The following is a 26052-nucleotide window of genomic DNA, read 5'->3' on the forward strand; positions in this document are numbered from 1 at the left end:
CATGGGAATGAATGGGCCACATGGCCAGAGTAGGGAGGGGGCCACTCACAACGACGGTGCAGTTGGTAATGACTGTTCCTCTTCCCTTGTGCATGTCATGTAGGTCAGCGCCCACCAGAAGAGGGACATTTGGCGTGCCATCGCCAAGGAGGTCCGGACCCTGGGGGCCCACCAGAGACGGGGCACCCACTGCCGTAAGAGATGGGAGGACATTCGCCGCTGCAGCAAGAAGACAGCGGAGGCTCAGCTGGGGATGGCCTCCCAACGTGGGAGGGGTGCCCGTCACACCATGACCCCCCTGATGTTCCGGATCCTGGCGGTGGCCTACCCGGAGTTGGATGGGCGCTTGAGGGCGTCACAGCAGACACAAGGGGGTGAGTACAACCTCATTCTGCTGACTTTGCGTGCAGTGGAGGTGTCTGGGTGGGGGAGGTGGGCTGTGGGTGTCCCTAGGCCAGGGCGAGTTAGGTAGGCAAGGCCCCTCCGTAATGTAGGCCATGTGGCACTCTACCCCACCTCAGCAGAGTGCCAAGTCGAGGTACAGTTGTCCCTGTGGCATACATGTGCGCAGATGTCCACCATTGCCATTTAGGCCATATACCAGAAATTACATGTGCAGAGGGCAGGAGCACGGCGTAATGCAGGGGGCTGCTGCGTCTGTCTTGTCCGCCAACGGTAGTAGTAATCCATGCACTAAAACTCTCTTTCTTCTGTCTCCCCCCCTTTTTCTGCTCTCCCTGTCCTTTTGTACATCAGCATCAACAGGCAGAGGTACAGTGGCACCAGAGCACGAGGGAGCTGCATCCCACATGGCCAAGGAGGGCCACACCACGTACTCTGAATGCACCAGTGAGACAGAGGGCGAGGGGAGCTTCACGTCGGCCACCGGATCACGAAGCAGCGACACGGACTCGTTCGCCGATGGGGGCTCCCTTGTGGTGGCCGCACCATCTGTGCCCCCCACCTCTACAGGTACAGCTGCCACCCCCCCTACCAGCACCGCCCTCCCAGCAACCCCTCAGCCTTCGCCCCGTGCCCGCTCACCCAGGAGGGTGGGCATCACCTTCACCCCAGGCACCTCAGGCCCTGCCCCAGTCACCCCTGCTGCCCTCAGTGAGGAGGCCATTGACCTCCTCAGGTCACTCACTGTTGGGCAGTCTACCATTGTGAATGCCATCCAGGGTGTAGAACGAGAGTTGCAACACGGTAATGCATTCCTGGAGGGCATTCATTCTGGTCAGGCTGTCCTTCAGCGAACCCTGCAATCTCTGGCCTCAGCACTGATGGCAGCCATTGTCCCTGTGTCTAGCCTCCCCCTCCAACTTCCTCCACCCAGACCCAATCTCCTGTACCCCAGCCCATCCCAAGCACACCTACAGACCAGCATGCACACAAGTCAACACACACAAGTAGCTCAGGCAAACATAGGCACCACACACACCACAGGCACTCACGCAAGCCTCACCCACGTACAGACACAGCAACATCCACTGCCTCCACTGTGTCCCCCACCTCCTCTTCTCCCTCCTCCCTCCCAGTCTCGTCTACACACACACCTGCATGCACCACACCTACAGGCACCATGAATCGCACAAGGACACCCAGCACCCCAAGCCGCTCACCTGCACTCACCACCTCCACTGCCATTTACACGTCCCCTGTGACCTCTCCCAGTGTGTCTGTGATGTCCCCTCCCAAAGTACACAAACGCCGGCAATCACTCACCCAACATCCATCCACCTCACGACAGCCTCCAGTACCTGCACCCAAAACACCTAAAGTGACACCTCCTACAACCACCTCCTCTTCCTCCACTCCCAGACCCCCTCCAGCTACCCACCCCAGTGTTCGTCAGAAACTGTCCCTGTGTAAAGTTGACCTTTTTGCCCCCACCCCACCCCCTCCAATTCATCAGTCCCGTCGTAGCGCCTCAGCCAAAAAGCCTCCAATACCAGTGGTGCCAGTTCAAGGTTTGTGGAGTGCACCGGCCACCAGAGCAGGCAGTAGGACCCGGAGCCAAGGCACTGGCAGCCCACCCCCTGTAAAGGCTCTAAAATTGGAGAGTGGACGACGGGACCGTGTTAAGACTCCTGGTGGGAAAACAACTGACATGGGGTCCAAGGGGATTGGAGAGTCAGCTGTGACTCCACCAAAGGTGGGGAAGGGCCTGAGGAAGTCTGCCCAGCCTGTTGTGAGTGTCACAGCGGAGAGGTGCGCCATCATTTCCGGCGGTCGACACACAACTGCCAGCACCATCGTCACTGGTCCAGAGACCACCGCCAGAGTCACAGCCCAGGAGGGCACAAGTATCGTCACTGGTCAGGAGACCACCGCCGGAGTCACAGCCCAGGAGGGCACAAGTATCGTCACTGGTCCAGAGACCACCGCCGAAGTCACAGCCCAGGAGGGCACAAGTATCGTCACTGGTCCAGAGACCACCGCCGGAGTCACAGCCCAGGAGGGCACAAGTATCGTCACTGGTCCGGAGACCACCGCCGTAGTCACAGCCCACCGCCCACCGCCGGAGTCACAGCCCAGGAGGGCACAAGTATCGTCACTGGTCGGGAGACCACCACCGGAGTCACAGCCCAGGAGGGCCCAAGTATCGTCACTGGTCAGGAGACCACCGCCGGAGTCACAGCCCAGGAGGGTCCAAGTATCATCACTGGTCAGGAGACCACCGCCGGAGTCACAGCCCAGGAGGGCCCAAGTATCGTCACTGGTCAGGAGACCACCGCCGGAGTCACAGCCCAGTAGGGCCCAAGTATCGTCACTGGTCCAGAGACCACCACCTGAGTCACAGCCCAGGAGGGCCCAAGTATTGTCACTGGTCCAGAGACCACCGCCGGAGTCAGTGCCCTGGAGGGCCCCGGCTGCCACAGCCTCGCTGGGCAATGATGGAACGTCATGCCACACACCAATGCCCAGTGTAGAGAACGTCATGCCACACACCAATGTCCGTATCTGAACCGCCATGTCAAAGCACCACTGAACAGGGCAAAGCACCGCCATGTCAAAGCACCGCTGAACAGGGCAAAGACCGCCATCTCACAGCACCGGTGAACAGGGCAAAGCACCGCCATGTCAAAGCACCGCTGAACAGGGCAAAGACCGCCATGTCAAAGCACCGCTGAACAGGGCAAAGCACCGCCATGTCAAAGCACCGCTGAACAGGGCAAAGACCGCCATGGCAAAGCACCGCTGAACAGGGCAAAGACCGCCATGGCAAAGCACTGCTGAACAGGGCAAAGCACCACCATGTCAAAGCACCGCTGAACAGGGCAAAGACCGCCATGGCAAAGCCCCACTGAACAGAGCAAAGACCGCCATGGCAAAGCACCGCTGAACAGTCCGGAACCGCCATGTCAAAGCACAGCTGACCAGGGCTAAGACCGCCATGGCATAGCACCGCTGAACAGGGCAAAGACCGCCATGTCAAAGCACCGCTGAACAGGGCAAAGACCGCCATGGCAAAGCACTGCTGAACAGGACAAAGACCGCCATGGCAAAGCACCGCTGAACAGGGCAAGCACTGGGTAGGAATGAATGGCCCGCCACATCAGGCAGCCTTATCCCATGTGCAGCTGGGACAGTGACAGGACAGGAACTTTCACGGGAGACTCATCCAGTCTGGGCACCAGTCCCCCCCAGTACCAGTAGAGACCTGCATCTACTTGAGAGACTGTGGCTTTGCACTCCTCAGGATGGCACAGTGGGCAAACCACCCACTGTAGAGACTTGAGAGACTGTGGCTTTGCACTCTCCAGGATGGCACAGTGGGCAAACCACCCACTGTAGAGACTTGAGAGACTGTGGCTTTGCACTCCCCAGGATGGCACAGTGGGCAAACCACCCACTGTAGAGACTTGAGAGATGGTGGCTTTGCACTCCCCAGGATACATCAATGGGCATGGAGCCCCGTCGTGGATCTGGCTTTGCAGTCATCCGGCTGAGGTGCCCCCCTTCCCTTCCCCCCTTAGGTGCCTGTAGTACTTCTATCTGATGCCCCGGCAGTGTTCTCTCCGATTGTGGTCAGGTATCCTTTGTGGGCCTCGCCCATGCATTTTTGGACTGTTGGTGCACGGACGTTGTTATTTACATATCTGCACTACTTCTCGTATTGTATATAATTATGACTGATTTTCAAATATATATCTGTATATTTTTTTATGACATGTATATTGCCACATTACAATGTTTGACCGAATTTTGCATTGTCTTTTCATTCTTCCGGGGGGATTGTGGGTTGTTACTGTGATTTTTGTGAATGTATTGGTGTGTATGTTGTAATATGCGAGGGTGGGGGTGTTTGGTGGGTGTCCCCCTAACTTTTGCCTCCCCGTGTCGTAGGTGCAGTACTCACCGTTGTCTTCGGCGCCTACGTAGCTGTTGGTCGTAGAGGAGCAGAAACACAAGGGCAGGGAGTATTTGGAGTTCCGGCTCCATGGAGTCCTCGTTCCTCGTGGGATGTGTTCAGGTGAGCATTTTCCCATAGCAAACGGACATGCATGAGAGTAGCAAGTTGAAACATTAATCTAAATTCTGCCCAACACTTACTCCAGGGAACAAAATAGATACCTTTTATGTATCTAGTAATTCAAGACATGGAAACGTTGGAAAAAAGGTGGATACATGCAGAAAGAAATAAATAAACAGGAACCAAACCCAAACAATCTGTAGCATTTCATTAAAATAAAAACAAGACAATAAATTATAAAACAGCCACTAAGAGCTTATTAGTAATTCAATCACATGCCTAAATACAACATTCATGATCTCTGAAAACTATAGGTATATAAAGTCATTACAAGAACCATAAAATTGTAGAAAAAGTATGAAAAAAGAAGCAAACAGCTGGGAAACAGTAAAATAAATATGTTGCAGGAAACAGTTGTTGGAGAATTATGTAAAAAATTGTAAAGATTTTTTGTTTTGTATTGTTGAGAAGCAGTGGTTATTTGCACATCTCTGAATTCCAGGGTGCCCATATTTGCATGTGAATTAAAGGGCATTTCTCAAATAGACGTCTATTTTACACACAGTCTTACATTTGGATGGAAAAAATGTGGAGAGAGACAAGGGGCAATAACACTTGTTCTTCTATTCTATGTTACACCAAATCCCCCGATAAAAGTGGTACCTCACTTGTGTGGGTAGGCCTAGTGCCCACAACAGGAAACGCAACATGAACACATCACATTTTTACAATGAAATCTGACGAGCTTTTTGGGAAGTGCCTAGCTATGGATTTTGGCGGCTAGCTCAGCCGGCACCTAGGGAAACCTACCAAACCTGTGCATTTTTTAAAACTAGACACCTATTGAAATCCAGGATGGGATGACTTGTGGGGCTTTCACCAGGTTTTATTACCCAGAATCCTTTGCAAACCTCAAAATTTGGCAAAAAAACATTTTCCCACACATTTTGGTGATTAAATATTCTGGAATCTGAGAGCAGCGACAAACTTCCTTTTACCCAGCGTTCCCCCAGGTCTCCCGATAAAAATGGATTCTCACTTGTGTGGGTAGGCCTAGTGCCTGCGACAAGGAGTGCCCCAAAACACAACTTGGAAACATCACATTTTCCCAAAGAAAGCAGACTTGTGTTTTTGCAAAGTGCCTAGCTGTGGATTTTCCGTCTTTAGCTCAGCCGGAACCTAGGGAAACCTACCAAACCTGTGCAATTTTGAAAACTAGACACCTAGGGGAATCCAGGATGGGGTGACTTGTAGGGCTTTCACCAGATTCTATTACCCAGAATCCATTGCAAACCTCAAAATTTGGCAAAATAAATAGTTTTCCTCACATTTTGGGGATGGAATGTTCTGGAACCTGAGGGCAGCGACAAACTTCCTTCTACCCAGCGTTTCCTCAACTCTCCAAATAAAAATGGTTCCTCAGTTGTGTGGGTAGGCCTAGTGCCTGCAACAGGAAATGCCCCAAAACACAACGTGGAAACATCACATTTTCCCAAAGAAAGCAGACTTGTTTTTTGCAAAGAGCCTAACTGTAGATTTTTGCCTCTAGCTCAGCCGGAACCTAGGGAAAACTACAAAACCTGTACATTTTTCTAAAACTAGACACCTAGGGGAATCTAGGATGGGGTGACTTGTGGGGCTCTCAACAGGTTCTATTACTCGGAATCCTTTGCAAACCTCAAAATTTGGCTAAAAAACACTTTTTCCTAACATTTTGGTGATAGAAAGTTCTGGAATCTGAGGGGAGCGACAAACTTCCTTCTACCCAACATTCCCCAAAGTCTCCTGATAAAAGTGGTACCTCACTTGTGTGGGTAGGCCTAGCGCCCGTGACAGGAATTTTTTTCTTTTTTTCTTTTATACATCTTTACACTGACTCTGCTTTGGGGACCCATCCAAGTGAGGTATCATATTACTTGGGAGATCAAGGGGAACGCTGGGTAGTAGGAAATTTGTGCTGGAGCGGTGATCCTACAAAGAAAAGTGAGGAAAATATGCTTTATTAAGCAGATTTTGAGGTTTGCAGAGGAGTCTGGGTTAGAAACTTTTGGGGTTTCCACGCAAGCCACACCTCCCTGGACACCTCCTGGTGTCTAGTTTTAAAAAATGTCTGACTTTGGTAGGTTTCCCTAGATGACGGCGCACCCGGGGCCAATAACGCAGGTGCCCCCCGAAACACAGGTAGTTATCTAAAAGATCATTTTGATGTGTCCATGTCCTTCTGTGATGTTCCAAACACTGAAATTGTGAAAAGAAACATACTTAGGTTATGTTAAAAAGACCCCTCACCCACCAACCAAGTTGGTGGCATGCAACATCAGCGGGGTCCCACCCGAGAAACCTAGCAAGTCACAGGTGTGCTGCGACGCCTGATTACAGCGGAGCAGGTTTTTTCATTTTTACCACACATACTGGTTGGATTTGGCCCGAGGGTGAGTGATGGTTCAGGAGATCAAATTTTATTAACAAGAGATTTCACAAAAATGAAATTCACTGTTAATAACTGAAACGCCATAAAACTGAACCAGTGTCTCACAGCTTTAAAAATGCATCAAGACACCAACCACATCAAGACACCAACTGCTTTACAGTCCATTCACACACCTTTGATAAATGACATGCACAAGCCTATCCACGCCGCCAGCCATGGGCCTAGCACATTACAACATTTGCATCAACAGACAGTGCCATTCAAGGGCCCATCACTTTCATACGCCCAAATGCCTGATACAGCAATCACACCAACTGATGGGAGTGTGTGGACTGGCGTTTGGCTAGCAGTGTGTTGCAGTGGCCAACAGCAAGTCACTATTAACACCGCCAGCCAAGCGCCACTCCATGCACACCTCCAGCCAAGCGCTACTCCATGCACACCGCCATCACTTTTTTAAAAAACAATAAAGAAACCACTAACTAATTAGAAATCAGTGCAAAACTACAAACACAAAAGCTCTAAGTAAATACATGACAGTAATGCCAACCGTGAAACTGAGCATCTGAAAATATAAAACAGGCAGTTTATGCTCACTGTAGTACCCAGTAATTCTTCTGGCTGTGATAACTCCTGAAACAGCCAGCCACACACAGCCCAGGCTTTGAAGAACAGTCCGGGCAGTACATCTGGCTCTCCCTCAGCATACCTCTTCAGGCCCAGACTCTACATTTCTTAGTGGGCAAGTCTTTTTTGGGAGTGGGAGGAATGTGAGCAGGAAAGTGGCAATCTTTCAATCTATCCACATCCTCCACCACTGCTACCCTAGGCACCCTTGTCTGTTCCACCACAATAAAGCTCTCTATCTCTGACACGGGTGAGCGTGCATAAAAAAAGGCCAGCGATGTGTCAATTTCTCAATCGCAAGTGAGAGCGTGCGTCGTTCCTCCTCCGGTCAGGTTGACGTGCATCATTTCAAGAGAGCGATGCATCAATCCGGACGGGCATCTGGCTTTGCGTTGATTTTCCTCATCCGGCGATGATGCGTTGAAATCCGGTCATACAGTGTCAAGAAACTGTGCTGTGTGGGGGCTTGCGTCATTAACAGCAGCCAGTGTAGGGTGCTGCTGCATCGATCTCCCATCCGCGATGCAGGTGGAGCATTGATTTTAGCCGCAAGGCTGGCGGCGCATCGTTTTTCAGCCGCAAAGCGGGTGGTGCGTCAAAAGTGTCCCCGCACGACGGTCTTTGCGTGGATTTCTGTCCTTTTCCACCAGCTGCACCTTTCAAGGGCCCAGAGACAGGTTAGGGCACCACTTGGCAGGCAGGACTCTCAGCAGAAAGCCCAAGTGCTGGCAGAGAGAAGTTTTTGCTATCCCTGAGACTTCAACACCAGGAGGCAAGCTCAGTTTCAAGCCCTTGGAGATTCTTCACCAGTGGGAAGTCACACAAAAGTCAGTCTTTGTCTTGTCTCGGGTAGAAGCAGCTACTGCACGCCAATCCAGCAAAATACAGGCAAAGGAGCAGTACTCCTCCTCCAGCTTCTCCAGGTCTTCTCCTTGGCAGAGGTTCCTCTTGGTTTCAGAAGTAATTTGGTTTTCAGCGGTGTTGGGTGCACTTCTTATATCCCGTTCTGCCTTTGAAGTGCACCTACTCCAAAGGAAATTCTCTGTTATTTTTAAGAGCCAGCCTTGCCTGGGCCAGGCCCCAGACCACACCAGGGGGTTGGAGACTGCATTGTGTGAGGGCAGGCACGGTCCTTTCAGGTGTAAGTGACCACTCCTCCCCTCCCCTCAGCCCAGATGGCCCATCTGGATATGTAGGCTACACCCCAGCTCCCTTTGTGTCACCGTCTAGAGGAGAGGTGCAAACAGTCCAGCTGTCAAACTGGCCCAGACAGGGAATCCACAAACAAGCAGAGTGACAGAATGGTTTAAGCAAGACAATTCCTACTTTCTAAAAGTGGCATTTTGAAACACACAAGCTAAAAACCAGCTTCAATAAAATATGTATTTTTAAATTGTGAGTCTAGAGACCCCAATGTTCACATGTCTATCTGCTCCCAAAGGGAATCTGCGCTTTAATAATATTTAAAGGCAGCCCCTATGTTCACCTATGAGAGAGATAGGCCTGCAACAGTGAAAACTGAATTTGGCAGTATTTCACTATCAGGACATGTAAAACAAATAAGTACATGTCCTACCTTTTACATACACTGCATCCTGCCCATGGGGCTACCCAGGGCCTCCTACCTTAGGGGTGCTTTACATGTATAAAAAGGAAAGGTTTAGGCCTGGTCAGTAGGTACACTTGCCAAGTCGAATTGGCAGTTTAAAACTGCACTCACAGACACTGCAGTGGAAGGTCTGAGCCATGTTTACAGGGCTACTAAGGTGGGTGGCACTACCAGTGCTACATGCCCACTAGTAGCATTTGATTTACATGCCCTGGGCACTTCTAGTGAACTTTACTAGGGACTTACTAATAAATCAAGTATGCCAATCATGGATAAGCCAATGTACACATATAATGTATACAGTGAACACTTACACTTTAGCACTGGTCAGCAGTGGTAAAGTGTCCAGATCAAACAAAACAGTAAAAACTGAGTGCAGCACACAGAAACACCCTGGGAAGTAGAGGTAAAATGTTAGGGGAGACCATGCCAATGATGCCAAGTCTAACAAGGACCAAAGACTCGTCCATACTTATTTCTTTGCCTAGAACATACACCTCTGAAAACCGATCTACAAAGTGATCAAGGACAGGCCTAATCTTAAAAAGACGGTCACAAGCAGGATGATCTCGTGGCAAGGCTAAAGCATTGTGAACAAAATATAGCATCCGAAGAAGAAGCAAATATAGATTACGAGTCATGGTTGCAGGAAATATAGCTGTTTGCCATCAAGGGGCTAGTAGGCCAATAAAAAGCCAGTGCTGGCTTCCTTATCAACCCCATCAAAAAAGTCAAACCCAGGAACTTTTTCAACTCTTCCAGATTTGTGGGAATCCACTAGGTAGTTCTAGACTGAGGTCTAAGTCTGGCAGCATTGTCCCTCAAATACTGCTCTGCATACAAATTAGTCTGCTCGACAATCTCTTAAAAAATACATAAACAACTCAAAGAAATTGACAGGCAAAACGTTTTGCGTATTCACTCTACACCCTGGGACACCAGTAAAGGCAGGCAACCAAGGCTGCTCCATGTTTGGGGCAGCTCAGGTGTCAGGTCTACCAATGGGAACCCTTTCAGCCTCGGGCTGCTGCACTATTGGCACATCACTGTCCTCCTCTAAAACAGGCCCTTCATCTGCACTGAGAGTGGCTTCCTCATCAGAAGATTACTCTTGGACAGAAAACTCACTACCAGAATCTCTCACTTCCTCCTTTGCCTCAAGTACAGAGTCAGTCTCATAATCATGGTCAGAAGATGACTCAAAAAGCATGCCAACAACCTGCTGAACGATCATTCTGAGGTTAGCCATGATCCTTTCTAAGAAGTGCAACTTGACAAATGCACCAACAACAACCAGCACTGTCTAAAATAAGTAATAAACAAAGTGTGGCTTTATCACAAAGAGTTATGTGCTAAAAAACTATACCACTCACTTGCCTGAAAAAGGTATACTCACCAGCAACTACTCTGCACAGACACAGCTATCACCAATGATATCCCACCAAAAAGAAAAAAGAAAAGCAAATTAGACATAAGACAACACAAATATTATTCTGCACAAATATAAGGATAATTTCACGCACAATCTTGCATTTAGTACACCACCTACAAACATGCCATTAATGCATGGCAACAATACTCCTTTGGAGTACATTGTTTTACTTACCTAAAACATGCAACTATGTAAACCGCAGGTCAACCACTGACAAAACTGCAAGGAGCCACAGCAAAGGAAGCAAAAGCTTTGAACTAGAACAAAAAGGAGAAATACTCTGTTATAATCACAAATGCAAATACTTTGCCAGTTGCCAAGCACCCCCCCCCACCAAGCCTGTAGAAATATTTCATGGTGCCTAAGTGGATTCTGCCCCCATTGGGGGCAGCCCTGCCTACAAAAAATTGACTGATCTGCCCCCAAAGGGGGTGGAAATGGCCCACAGTTCTGTGTCCCCTTTGGGGGGTGACCCTTGCCAAAGGGGCCGCCCCCTACACAAAACACACACACACAAGATCCCTGGCGGCAGAAATGGCCAACAGTTCTGTGCCCCCTCAACACAAAGAAACAAAGGGGAAAAAAATCCCTGGCGTCTTGGTGGCTTCTGCCCCCCTTGGGGACAGATGAGCCTAAAATAAATAGGCCGATCTGCCCCCAACGGCGGCAGAAATGGCCATCACTAATGTTTCCCTTTTGGGGTCGACCATTGCCCAAGGGGTGCCTCCTAGACAAAAAAAAAACACAAACACACACACACAACACAATCCCTGGGGCTTAGTGGGTTTCACACCCCCGGGCAGGATCGGCTGAAAATATGGCTGATCTAGCCCCAGGGGGGCTGAAACATATAAAAAAATCTTTCCCCCTGGGCAGTGACCCTTGCCTCCTAAAGGGTCACTGCCCTAAAACATTATAATATACATCATTCCTGGTTCCTAGTGGGCTTTGATCCCCCCAGGGAGCAGATCAGCCGAAAACATGGCTGATCTAGCCCCAGGGGGGCTGAAACATATGAAAAAATCTAGTCCCCAGAGCAGTGACCCTTGCCTCCTAAGAGATCACTGCCCTAAAACATTATAAGATACGTCATTCCTCGTTCCTAGTGGGTTTTGACCCCTCAGGGGGCAGATCAGCCAAAAAAATGGCTGATCTGCCGCCGGGGGTAGGGGTGGGGGGGTCGAAACATAGATACAATAATGATTGACGTGTTCGACGAATAACATTATTTAATTCAATCACCAGATATACAGACAAAAACACGAAACAGCAATGGGAATTTCCTTCTCTCCAAGCTATGCTAATTTCACCATGGGATGGTGGGCGAGAGAAATAGCTTGGAGAGAAGAAAATCAGATATACACAGAGAAAGTTGTTTTGTGGCTCAGGTTTATAGATGATTTATTTTTAATTTGGACAGGTATTGAGGAAGAAACTATGCAGTTATTTGAGAGTCTAAATTGAAATGAACAGGGTTTGAAATTCACATGCAATATAAGCGAAACTGAAATTGATTTGTTGGATGTAAAAATAAATGTAAAAGAAGAAAAATTTTAGACAACCCTTTTTCGGAAACCAACTGCAACAAATAGTATATTTCATGGAATAAGCTTTCACCCAAAACATCTAATAAAGAACATACTGTATGGGGAATTCTTAAGATTACAGCGGAACTGCTCAAACATTGAAGAAATGACAAAACAATATGATGAAATGAAAGAGAGATTCTTACAAACAGGATATAAAAAATCTAAATAAATCACTGAATAAAAAGAGCCAGTCAAATCAAGAGAGACTCACTCTTAATACAGATTAAAAAGAAAATAAAAGAGGTGCAGGTACAAATAAGAGTGTTATTGGAATGCAGCAAGGAAAACTTCGCAGTTTATAAGATTCTCAATATATATTGGAACTTGTTTTACAGAGGCCAAGGCATTAGGGAAAAAGTTGGATCAAACCCCTCAATAACTTACAAGAAAGTATCCTTATTGAAAGGCATGCTTGTGAAAAGCCATTTCTTATTGCCTCAAAAAGAAACATGGCTAAGTACAAACAATGGGTTTTTCAAGTGTAAAAAATGCAAAACCAGTAAAATTGGAGTTAATAAAGCACACTTTGAAGACTACATTGGAAAACAAGTAAAGATAAATCAAAGAATCACTTGTGAGAGCAAATATGTGATATATGTCATAGAATGTACATGTGGAAAAAAATATGTAGGAAGCACAATATGCTGCTTAAAAAACAAATTTTGGAACATAAAGGAGCAGTACAAAATAAAGACACAAGTTACATGATAGCAAAGCATTATTTATAATTTCCAGATGAAAATTGGACAAGCATGAAATACTATGGCATAGCACATGTGAAAAAGAATGAAAGAGGGGGAAACAGAGAACAAATACTTTGAAGATGAGAGTCATGGTACTTTATAAGACTAAGAACAAGAATACCATTTGGGCTGAACACAGACGAAGAACTCTATGTACATTTGTGAATTAAACAGGAGAAATGACTAAGAAAAAGGATTTCTGAGATAAACGGTGGATAAATACAGAAAGAAAGAAACAGGAACAAAAGCCAACCAATATGTAGCATTTCATAAAAATAAAAACAAGACAATAAATTATTAAAAAAGCCACTAAGAGCTTATTAGTAAATCAATCACATGCCTATATACAATATTAATGAGCTCTGAAAATGATAAGTATGTAAAGTCAGTATACAAACTATAAAATCAAATAAAAAGTCTGAACAAAAGAAGCAAACAGCTGGGAAACAGTAAAATAAATATGTTGCAGGAAACAAATGTTGGAGAATAATGTCAAAAATTGTAAAGATTTTTTAGTTTTGAATATAAGAAATGAAAAAAGAGTCTTCAATTCCCACACTGCCTCATTAAAGCCACGTGGGATGTAGGCTATAAAATGTGGAAACAGAAAAAAACATACAAGCTGTGATCAAGTCTCTGGTAGTTGAAACACATTGGCGTGGAATCTTTCTGTGAGAAATAATAAATAAGCTTGAGGAAATTATTTCCTGGAGTACGATTTTGTAATTTATGGGTATTGTGATTAAAGACAGAGCATGGTCAGGCTCTGGAAATCGAGAGGTGTAAAGCGCGATGAAAGTCAACTGGCCACGGAGGAACAAAATATATATATATACATAGATATATATATATATGTGTATATATATATATATATATATATATATATATATATATATATATATATATATAAATTTAATCAGTTCCCTTTACTGGTACACAAGTATACGGCACTCCACAAATGAAGGAAATTTAAAAGTCCATTTTAGTGACACGCGAAGGAACGTATTTCGGCATTTCTGCCTTTGTCAACCTAGCGGTCGCCATATTGATTTTGCTTTTTATACCACATGATCAGTCTTTAGAACGCATTGTTTTTCAGATTTTTACGAATTTCTACGAGTTAGCCAGATTCACAAATTATTATAATACTGTTATCAACTTTCACATTGTTTTCACAATTTATAAATAGTTATTAAATTGAATTGCCACATCAGTCTCAATTACACTATATTTTATTTCATTCATGAATGAAATAAAATATAGTGTAATTGATGGAATAGCTAAAGATAATAGAGGAGGAAATAGGGAGAACATACTGAGAATCTTGGAGCAGATGTATCAAAGTGCTTTATCCATTTTGTATTTCTGGGAAAATACATATGAAGTACATATGGGTCTTTGTGTGGCACTGGAGGCAAAATAAACAACTTCTATGTTTTAGCAGATGGCAAATTGGAGGTGGTTCTGTCTGTAATGCAGCATACAGTGACACCTTTATGCAGAGAAAAGAACATAGCAAACAAAATATAAATTCATTTTTAAATAAAGTTTGTAATCTTTGTATAAGTATACGTTAATGTGCAGTTTATTTTTTAGAAAACTGTTCCTTTCTAATTCCACTGCTGCACAATCTGGAAGTGTGTGCTGTTGCCCACCATCACAACAAGTAATAATAAATATCTATAGATATTAAAGGCACCATGTTAGACCTAACAGTCTTTAGGGTAGTCTTCCCACAAACACTGTGTCTTCTCCCCTCCTGTTTGCTAAAATTCATTTTGTTGGCTTTATGTTTCCCTTTACCATGTCATCTAGTGAGCGCTTTTGCTCACTCCTTAAACATGGTGAAAGTTGGCTTACACCTAATTGGCATATTTAATGTACTTATAGGTCCCCATTTAACATATTTTATGTATTTATAAATCCCTATTCAAATGCCACTACTTCAACTCAAGGTCTGTAAATTGAATGTTAAAGTGCCTGCAGCACATATACTGCCACCCACTTAAGTATCCTTTTAAAACACATCTTGGGTCTGTCATTGCAACCTGTGTGCAGTTTTAAACTGCCAATAAACGAGGCAAAATAAACCTTTTGCCAGTAGCAAACCTCCATTTTTAAATACATGTAAATTACCCCTAAGGTAGGTCCTAAATAGCCCACAGGGCAAGGTGCATTGTATTTAAAAAGTTGAACATCTATTTTTAGGTTTTAATTATAGTGGTAGTGAAAACCTCTTCTGTAGGAGTGATATCTTTTGATTGGGAACATATAGAAATGTTATTTTGGTCTCAAAGCCATTGTAATTTAAAACACTCTTTAAAGTTAAAGTCAGATTTTTTGTCACAATTCTGAAAATGCTACTTATAGAAAGTCTCCTAACCATTTGGTGCCTGCAGCCTGTGTCACATGGCTGTAATTAGCATGACAGATGGCCTTTGTGTACTCTTCCCAGACAGTGAGACAAAGGGGGACTAGATGATGGCAGGATGGGCCATCCTGCCAGGATGTTTGAGGTATAGCTTTTTCATACCCCAATTACATTTCAAAGGGGCTCACTCCTGTTCACTCACAAAAAATGTACACCAGTCTTTTGTCAACCTAGACATCTTGGTGGCTGTGCAGACGAAGGGAGGAGGTTTTCAGACAACAAATGTAGATGGGCCTAGAAGTTCCTCTCACTTAAAAGGCTGGCACTAGGTAGCTAGCATAGTTCCCTAATGTAATTGGTTGTGTAGACAGCAAACATATTGTCATATTTTCCCCCTCAGCAACAGAATACATCTACAGGAACAAGAAAAGAGCACACTCACTTAATGTGCAGGTAGTGTGCGACGCCTCCTGTATCATTAGACACCTTATGGCCAGATTCCCAGTTAGCACCCATGACGCCGTCATATTCCGCCATAGTGAAATCTACAACCGCCTGGCACAGGGTTAGAATTTGGTGATGGTTTCCTACTTTGTAAGAGATCTTCACACTTAATGCATACATTAGGCACTGTGTTATGTGAGCTAAAAATGTTAACATGCTCTTAAAGTGACAGTGCATATGCTTTACATCTTGGCTACTCACACCATACATCACTTCAAGGACAGGAATTGAGAGACACTACAACTGTGCACACAGGAAACATGCACCATCATTGAGCACGCTTTTGGGATCCTGAAGTTCCGCTTCCGCTGCCTCAGCAAACCTTGCAGGGCCCTTTTGTACTGACCAGACACATGTTTGAAAACATGGCAATCTGTGACATACTGCACAATGTTGCAATGCGGAAGAGACTTCACGATATCCCCGTATAGACAGATATTGACTCTGGTGATGAGTTACCACTGCTACAAGTGCGACAGGAGGACACACGGCCAGCAGAAGGATGTGCACAATGCACAGATATCACAAACAACTATTTCTGAGGTAAGAAAATTTAAATTTTCAAATAATGAGACATAACACATGATGCTAATGCTTGGTGCTTAACCGTGACACCACCATTAATGCAGATAGCAATAACATTGTAACACTTAAGTACTGACTGTGTCCTTGTGTAAGTAACAAGTGTAAGTTAGTATATATGCAACAAAAGTAACAAATTTAAAACAAAACAAAGACAACTCATTCCTCTGAGTGTACAGTTCTTCACTTCTTTCTGAGTTTTGGTTTTGTGCGTTATCAGCAACATTGGGTTGTGGAACTGATGATATGTCAGTCACAGAAGAGTGTCTGCATGACTTACTGGTACTGAATGCTTCCTGAACAGACGTGGCACTGAAGCTAGAGTCCTATTTGCTCTTAGGTGGGAGCAATATGTTGGGGATGCAGAGGTTGTGGCTCTGGACATTCTCCAGGGCTGTGGTCGCTTGCACAAAGCCACAATGTCTTGACAGCAGCGCCGCATGTCAGTCTGAAATTTTACAGTACGGCTTGCTAGCATTGTTGTGGCTACTGGCAGGTGGTAGAAGGAGTGGGTGACGGAATCAAACCTTCCCACCTACTGCTTCTGCCTCTGTTTCTGCTCACTGTGCTCCCTCTCCATTGCTGCCAGCCAACAGTCCTGACCTTTCTCCGGGTTCGGCAGCAACTTCGACATACGTTGCAGCTGCCTACTATCTGTCCGTATCTGTTCTGTCTGCAGGCACTGTACTGATATGATAGACCTCTCTAACCCACTATACACATGTTGTCTGAAAAGTTCTCAGTATGGACTGCTGTTTTCTACCCTCTGTGCTGTCTGCGTGACCTGGCATCCGATGTTGTGGGGTACCTGCTCTGTGATTGGCCCTCATCACCATCCCTCAAAACTGGTATTAATGTAATGATTGCTCTCCTGCCAGTTGAAATTGGGGTGATAGGTGAAGGGGTTGATGGTGTTGTGTGCTGCATCCACATCAGTGTCAGTAGACCCTTCAGCTGCACTGGGTCCTAGCACAGATATATTTGGGCCACAATTATGTTTTGCCTTTGTTACATGTGTTCATGACTTGTTCAATTTTTGCTCTGAGTCTCAGAAAAGGAGGTCTTTCCAAAAGTTGGTCCAAATGGGTCACACATTCCTCTGTCAGCAGCTCCTGCTTCTTCTCCTTAAACTTCACATTGTGCTTTCTGGAGTCTGAATCCTTGCTCCCATCCTCTGTGTCTTTGGTATTCACCTGGAATGGTATTCTCTGGTGCAGTAGCACCTCAGGGGCACTCCTTCCTTCAAGCGTGGGCCACTGTGTTCAGGGCACACCCAATATTTCAACCTCCCTTCTATGACATCATCAGTGTGCACCAGGAGGCAGGATAAAAAAAAAATTGATGTCCTGTTAGGAAATTCCTAGTTTAGAAAATCGCAAAATTATGATTTCCTAATTCCGATTGTGGCTCCATAGGAATTTCAATTAGGGAATCACAATTTTGGTACTTTCCTTTTTGTGATTCAAAAATTGCGATTTTTTATGATTCGCAATGTAGGAATCACAAATGGGAATGTTGGTGTATATGGGCCAAAGTAAGTTGCAGGGATATTTATGGACTCATTATAATAAGAATCTCATATTCTGTTGCAAATAATTTTTGTCTCAGCATGAGGTCAGGACATTGTGTGCATGAGAGACCTAGGTATTTGTTAAATTATGGTGGGAAGGAGAAGGGAAGAGACGGTTGGCAATTTTAGAAGTTGTGAAACTGACTGGATTGACAGAGTGAAAAGTGTTTAATTCGGGTTAAATACTGATAGGGAACCACACATTCCTTTTGGACTAACCTAATGGATGTTTGGAATCTAGTATTTCTATACTTCCTTTGTTGTAAATCAAATTCAGTCATGATTGAGATGTGTGGTCTCACAGCCTAATACTAAAGATTTATTTGAATTTCTAAAGGACAAAATGATTTACAGGGTTCATGTACTACTAACGTTTACTCTGTGGATTTGAAGAAACTGGTATGGTTATTTATCTGTGTTTAACTTCAGTGTTTCGGTCACTGTATATTTGTTCACACCAGGCCAATAACCCAAGAGATTTTTACTGTCGTTGGGTGGTATGACCTGTTAGGTAGAGGCCTTAGAATTGATGGGAGTGGAGGATTTGACTCTGGCTTTGTTTTAGTATGCACTGTGTTCTAATATGTATATTATTTTTTGCCTATAGGTGTAGTGGTTTATTTAAAATCCTTGTGAAATCATTCATTTGGGGGTCTTTGGGATCTTTACTGACATGATTTCATTTTTCGAGGCATCAAGGGCTTGTTTTTAATAGGTTAATGCTACAAGATATTGTCACTGCCATTTGGGTGGCATGCCCTGTTAGATAGATGTCTTAGAGTTGATGGGAGTAGGTGATTTGAATCTGGCTTTGCTCTAGTATGCATTTATATGTTTGGACCTAGGCACATTTCTATTTGAGATTAACCTTTCAAGTTCATTTCTTATCTGTACATATAATTTGGACATGATAACTATGACTGATTCCTTGTTATGTGTAATTACAGTTGTTTTATTGTTTTAGCCCTTGTACTAACAGATTGATAATGTAGGAAATCTTCACTGCTACCTGGGCATTACTCTTCAGTGTTGAGCATGGTTGGGAATTCAAACTGAACCTCCTGCTTTGCCATAGTATATGTTAGGTTTATATACCACACACACACACTCCCACACATGTATCTACACATACACACACACACACACACATATATATATATATATATATATATATATATATATATATATATATATATATATATATATATATATTTGCACACACACATATATACATTTACAAAAAAAAGGTTACAGGGACGTTATATTTAGTTTCAGATTTTACAAGCACAAAACCATAGGAATGCAGCGGGTTATAGTCAGAGTTATTTCAAGTAACTATAAATCATGCCCTAAGGTAATTATAACTCATGACCCCACAATGAACAGTTTTCTTATCAATAATTTACTGTGAATATTACAGTGATATTATCAATGATGTCATAGAAGATGTCATGAGTGATTTAATATCTGGGACAATTAGCAGTGCATGGTGAAGGCTCAAGTTATAGTTACCATAGGGCACGAGGGAGGCTCACTGAGGCTAGTGGGAATGCTGTGGACGTATGGCAGTTTATGCAGACTCCTGTAAAGATGCAAAATATTTTAAGCATTTCCATCAGCCTAAGAATGGATTGGTCAGGAACTGTTACATAGAAAAGGAGGTTATATGCATTTAGGGAGCTAATATTCTCCTTGAGCATCGTAATTTATACTTTACCCTCTAATATACTCGATTCATATGTTACAGTATTTAACTCATGTATTAAACATGTGCCTTAACTCATTACCTAGTGTGTTTCACATTTATGTATTATCCTAGATAATTTGCTGTGCACCTTTAGAAATCACACTGTGGTATATTGGAATGGAATAAATAACACCTGCATTTACACTTGTTGAATATTCATGTTATGGTGATGACAGCTTGCTTTCCATGGTTAATAACTTTATAATGTGCTTGAATTTTGATTGACTGCCTCATTTCTCCTTTAGAGACAAGTTGCCATCCTTGTTGCTTTCGGTGACCCCCTCTGTAATATTGGGCCACCAGAACTCAATGTCCATGGGCTCTGGCCCAGTCAGTACAAATAATTTGGCCACAGAATCCCTCCTGGCATCTATGATTGTTGCACCACTACTTCTCGAGGCTTCAGCCCTTACTGAAGTGGAGTCTTTTCCTCGGTGGCCCTTCCTGGCATACGGGGTCACTGCATTGCTACCACAGAAGTCTTTTGCTCTTACCGCATGCAGTCTTTATCATGGGGGGGCCCTCCTGACATACGAGGTCTCCGCACCACTACTGCACAAGGATTTGGCCCTTATGTCACAGCAGTCTTTCACATGGCTATTTTCATGGAGGATCTTTCCTGACATACTGGAGTCACAAACTCAGTCCTGCACATGGGCAAGGACCTGATCAGTGCAGCAGTCATTTTCTCTCACCTTCCACAAGGAGTCAACTTGACAGGGCTCCCCATTGGATCTCCCTCCCTCCAATGCCCTCCTATTCCTCACAGGGCTCACTGTTCTAGGCAGGCAGGCAGTCACTCATGCTCCTGGTTCCAGACCAGCTGGTCTTGTATTCCCTGGGCGATGTCCCCTCACCCAGGAGGTAGACTAGGAAGCCTTGTTCTCCAGTCCTTGTCCCAAGCAGAAACCTTGCAGTGCTTCCTTTCCATACTTAGCCCATCTGACTGCTTGGCAGATGAAGATCTCAACCTCTCCTTCTTAAAGTCTATTTTCAGACACCAAATGTGATTTAGGGCAGATGTATGAAGGTTCCAATTGCTAATCCTCAATAGCAATTTTTACTAAAACGCTATTTGTAATTCGCAAAGTGCGATGTAACAAGGCAATCACAGAATTTATTTCAATTTCTAAAAATTCGCAATCGCAAATAGCGAGTACCAAATAGCGATTCGGTAAAATAGTGAATCGGTATTTGGAAATCGCAAATTGCGAATCCTATATTCTGGAGCAGCCTGATGACATCACAACCAGGAAGTGAGCCAGTGCATGCTGTTAGCAGAAGCCATAACCACAGGAGCAGGCAGAGAGACCTAGCAGAGCACCAGGAAGGCACTCAGGAGAGTCAGCCAGGACCAGAAGAACACAATGGCCACTGATGGAAATGGCAAGGACACAGGAGGGAGAAAAAGAAAACTGAAATTCAGTGAGCAGGAATTGGAGGTGCTCACAGAAGAGGTGGTCAGGAATCATGAGCAGTTATTTGAGAAGAACTCACTACGTATCCCAGAAAGGGAGAAAAGGAAATTGTGGACTGACATCCAAACCAAAATCAGCGCAGTGGGTGTTGCGCAGCATACAATTGAGGAGATACGCAGCACTGGTATGACTTACAATCACGTGCCAAGGAGAGGGAAGCAAGTAGGCTGAAGGAAGCAAGGAGCACTGGTGGTGGACCATCCACCCAGACACCGTCCACCCACTTGAAAGACATGGTGGAGTCAACACTGCTGCCTGAAGTAGTAGGTGGTATCACTGACACGAGCAAAGGTAAGGGCAGTAATAATTTGAATTACCATATGTGCATGCACAAATGTGCCTTAGAAAATTGCAATGACACCATGAACTGTGAGAAACAGTCCATGCCACATTTTCCATTCAACACAACAATGCCTTAAGGGTTTTGGAGTCCACACCACAAAAGTGTATCTACTACATTAATTGCAGTATTGTGTAAAACCAAACAACAGAACACACAATTCGAGTCACTATGGCAGGGAAAGTGTTTAATACAAAAGTAACTGTGAAATGACATGCAAGAAGAACATCATGAATGACATGCTGTGCATTGTTGATGCAGATGTTCCTGCACCTGACGCAGCAGAAACCGAAACAGGAGGGAATGACTTAAGTCAGCCACAGTCTGATACCACCATCATTAAGTCCAATATACCAGCATTACCCAGACACAGGGCAAGAGTGAAACCCCTCCCTGAGTTTACTCAGGTCTCTGATGAATTACAGGAAGATATATTCACACCACCTTCAGATCGTAGATGCACCCACAGACAGCAGTCCCTGTTCCGTCACCAGTCTACTCCCCTCAGAAGGAGTTGTAAAAAAGGCAGACAGAGCACAGATGAAGGTGAAGGCCCATCTCTGTTTGTGGTCTTGAGGCATCCATGTTGAAGGTGCAGCACTTATAATGTAAACACATGAGATCAATGCATAGGCAGTTGCTGTCTCTCGATCACAACATGCACAAGCTGCACGAGGGACAGCAAGCTACAGCAGAACACCTAAGGGAGATGACAAATACCATGAAGGAACTCTGCACTATAATGCAGCAGAAACATATCAACCACTGTAAGCGCCATCACCAACTGATGGTTAGGTTGGATGGGTATAGCAGAGCTGTTAATCATCTCACTAATACAATTGCTTTGCTGTCACGACATGCAAGTGGAAATGGCGCATTGCAGTTGGGATGTTGCACGAAGATTGGTGCAAGTCACCAATGTATAGGATACAATGCAGACAGCCCGGAGTGCTGCAAACAGCGATCCGAGTGGTGAGGATAGTGAGGAGCTCTCTAGCCTCAGCAGTGTCACAGCCCCATTGATGGATCCTAGGCGTTGCAGTTCCAGACACAGTACTGTCTCAGAACCCACAACAAGAGGTGCCACTGAGCTCACTGAGCGTTCTAGCGGAGTGCGTGGACATGAAAAGTAATGTGGAGAAGTTCAGGGCCTTGCATATTTTGTAGCAATGCATTGATACTATTATGTTAACAGTATGACACTGTAATTGGGAACAGATTGTGTCTTTGGAATACTTATGTCCTATACACCCATAATTGTCTTGATGTTAAGGCAATAAAGGTGATAGCTGTAGCAAAAAAGAAACAAGAAGTGGTGTTGTCATTGCTTACATCAGAAATAGTTGCGCGTAATCTTGGCACGTCTTTGCCTACCATCTGCTGCTGTAGTTCTGTATGCTGGGTGAAGGGGTGGCAAGGGGTCATTATCCTCATCGGAGCCCATCTCTGTGGGTTCCACTGGTATGCCTCTTGTTGTAGCAATTTTATGCAACATTGCACATGTGGCCACAATAGTGCAGGAGGTTTCTGGACTGTGTTGGAGTGCACCCCCACTTTTATGCAGGCACCGGAAGCAACTCTTCAGCAGGCCAAAGGTCCTCTCAATCAAACTTTGTGTCCTCCTATGTGCCGCATTGTATCTCCGTTCACTTGGTGTGGCAGGATTGAGGTATAGTGTCAAGATGAAGCACTGCACTGCATATGCACTGTCTCCTAAAATAACAGGATTGTCATATTAGTTACTGTTATCTGTGACATCACTTATACGTTATGCAGCATTGTTCTCTGTTACATTACCAAGTAGGTATCCTTCACCAAACTCCCCAGCAAGAAGACTTGTGTAAATTCCACTGTGCCTACAGCTGTAGGAATCATGTGTGCTACCATGGTATTTGGCAACTAGATCAGTTGTGATGTGGGAGGCATTGCATATGACCTGGATGTTCATTGAATGGTTATTTTTTTGATTCCTGTATATATACTCTGTTGCAGATGGTGGACAGATTGTTAAATGTGTCCCATCAATGCAACCGATGACATGTGGAAATTGGCCTACCTGGTAGAAAGTATATTTAGTTAGCTGCAAATCCTGTGGGGTGTTGGGAAATTTTATGTGCCGATTAAGTTTTGTCAACATAGCACTGAGGAATGCATTAAAGAAACATGAGAGTGCACTTTGAGATACACTCCAGCTGCTGCTATGACCCCTTGATAGCTTCCTGAGGCTAAGAGGCGCAGGGAGCAAAATACCTGCACATGAGTGGGTATTGCATTGGTTCTGTGTGTGTGTGTGTGTGTCACTCCAGTAGGGGTTGTAAATCTGCAATTAAGTAAAGTATCATGGCAGAGTTCAACCTGTACTTGTAATAAATCTCCTCCTCTGTCTGATCAAATAGAGTAACGCACACTCTGAAAAAGCGCTCCTGTCTCCTCCTCCCTCTCCTCAAACCTGCCAGGATCCTTATCCTCCTCGCCATGACGTAGAGTGCAGCCATTGTTGAAAAGGGCTGATGCATTCTGAGCCTCTTTGTATAGGTTGCATCTGTTTACTACCTGATTTAATTTAGTGGCAAATTGCACATGCAAAATCCCCATTTTGCGACTAATCGCAAGTTGCGACTGCTTTATACATTGAATTTGTGATTCCCTATTTGCGAATTGCAATTTGCAGTAAGCAAAATCTAGTCGCATTTTTAGGGCATCGCTATTTTAGCGATAACTTAAAAATACACTGCAAATACCTTTCATACATGGTAGAAGGCTATTTTGCATTACATTTTGATACATCTGTCCCTTTGAGTCTTAGGTTCTCATTATGACTTTGGCGGTCACGGTACTACCACGCCGGTGTGGCGGTCGGATCGCTGCCAGGCTGCCAAATTACAACCCTGGAGGTGATCCCACTGTAACACAGCCAGTACCCCGCCAGTGCAGCCCAACCCCCGCCGATAGCGTTTGACACCTCCAGGCCGGCGGCAAGCAGTAAGCCACCCACCCTATTACTGGTCAGCAGACAGCCACGATTTACGGGGTGGATCGACCGCCACAAAAAGCTGGCGGAAATGACCAGTAAAAAAGGAGACACTCACCTCCAGGGATACAGACGAATCCGCGGACGCCATGGAACGTGCACTAGATGTCTTCCCAGCACTCTTCTTCGCCTTTCTCCTACAGGACCAGCAATGCCGATGAAGACGCCATCGGTAAGTACACCCACCTAGCACACAATGGAGGGAAGGGTAGAGTCACACACGCAATACACACACCCGACACGGACTGCAACGCCCACATATGAAATACAACACCTGTACCGATACACACTCACACATTCACAGACACATACACACAGACCACACATATGCACGACCAAAACACACACCACGCCCAACGCACATCAAACCCACACACACACCCATCATCACAATGGAACCTCACATACACCCATCCACAGCAATCCACACTCAATAGGTCACCAAAGTAACGCTGGCAATCTGATGCTGTATCAGACAGGGCCAGCAAGCATAACAAAATGTCAACACAACCTGTATGGAATTGGAAACATACAACACAACCAATTCAGAACGGTTAGACATCCATACAAAGGGAACATGCACACATCATGGACCAGAAACACCCTCATTCCTCCACCCATACATCAAGATGCTCAACCACACAAATGCCACAACCAAGCATACACAAACATAGCAATCCATAATCACTACAATACTTACACTGTCCAAGTTATGGATCCAGCCAATGCAGCCATACATATACAATGCATAGATATGCAAAGTAAACAGCATCCATATACATTTGTATATGAACCATGAACTGAGAAATGCTCGATAAAAGTCTGAAAGGGTCACCACCGTGGCCTGTTGCGTAGTTATATTTGTATTTTGACATAAAAAACAGTTATATACAAAAATGTGCCATAGGCGAGTCCAAATGCAATTCACTGCCAAAGTACAAAGGCCCTCATTCTGACCCTGGCGGTCTTTGACCGCCAGGGCGGAGGACCGCGGGAGCACCGCCGACAAGCCGGCGGTGCTTCAATGGGGATTCCGACCGCGGCGGTAAAGCCGCGGTCGGACCGGCACCACTGGCGGGGTCCCGCCAGTGTACCGCGGCCCCATTGAATCCTCCGCGGCGGCGCAGCTTGCTGCACCGCCGCGGGGATTCTGACCCCCCCTACCGCCATCCAGATCCCGGCGGTCGGACCGCCGAGATCCGGATGGCGGTAGGGGGGGTCGCGGGGCCCCTGGGGGCCCCTGCAGTGCCCATGTCACTGGCATGGGCATTGCAGGGGCCCCCGTAAGAGGGCCCCTAAATGTATTTCACTGTCTGCTGCGCAGACAGTGAAATACGCGACGGGTGCAACTGCACCCGTCGCACAGCTTCCACTCCGCCGGCTCGATTCCGAGCCGGCTTCATCGTGGAAGCCTCTTTCCCGCTGGGCTGGCTGGCGGTCTGAAGGAGACCGCCCGCCAGCCCAGCGGGAAAGTCAGAATTACCGCCGCGGTCTTTCGACCGCGGAACGGTAACCTGACGG

Source organism: Pleurodeles waltl, chromosome 2_2 (genome assembly GCF_031143425.1).
Source record: "Pleurodeles waltl isolate 20211129_DDA chromosome 2_2, aPleWal1.hap1.20221129, whole genome shotgun sequence".
NCBI classification, from domain to species: Eukaryota; Metazoa; Chordata; class Amphibia; order Caudata; family Salamandridae; genus Pleurodeles; species Pleurodeles waltl.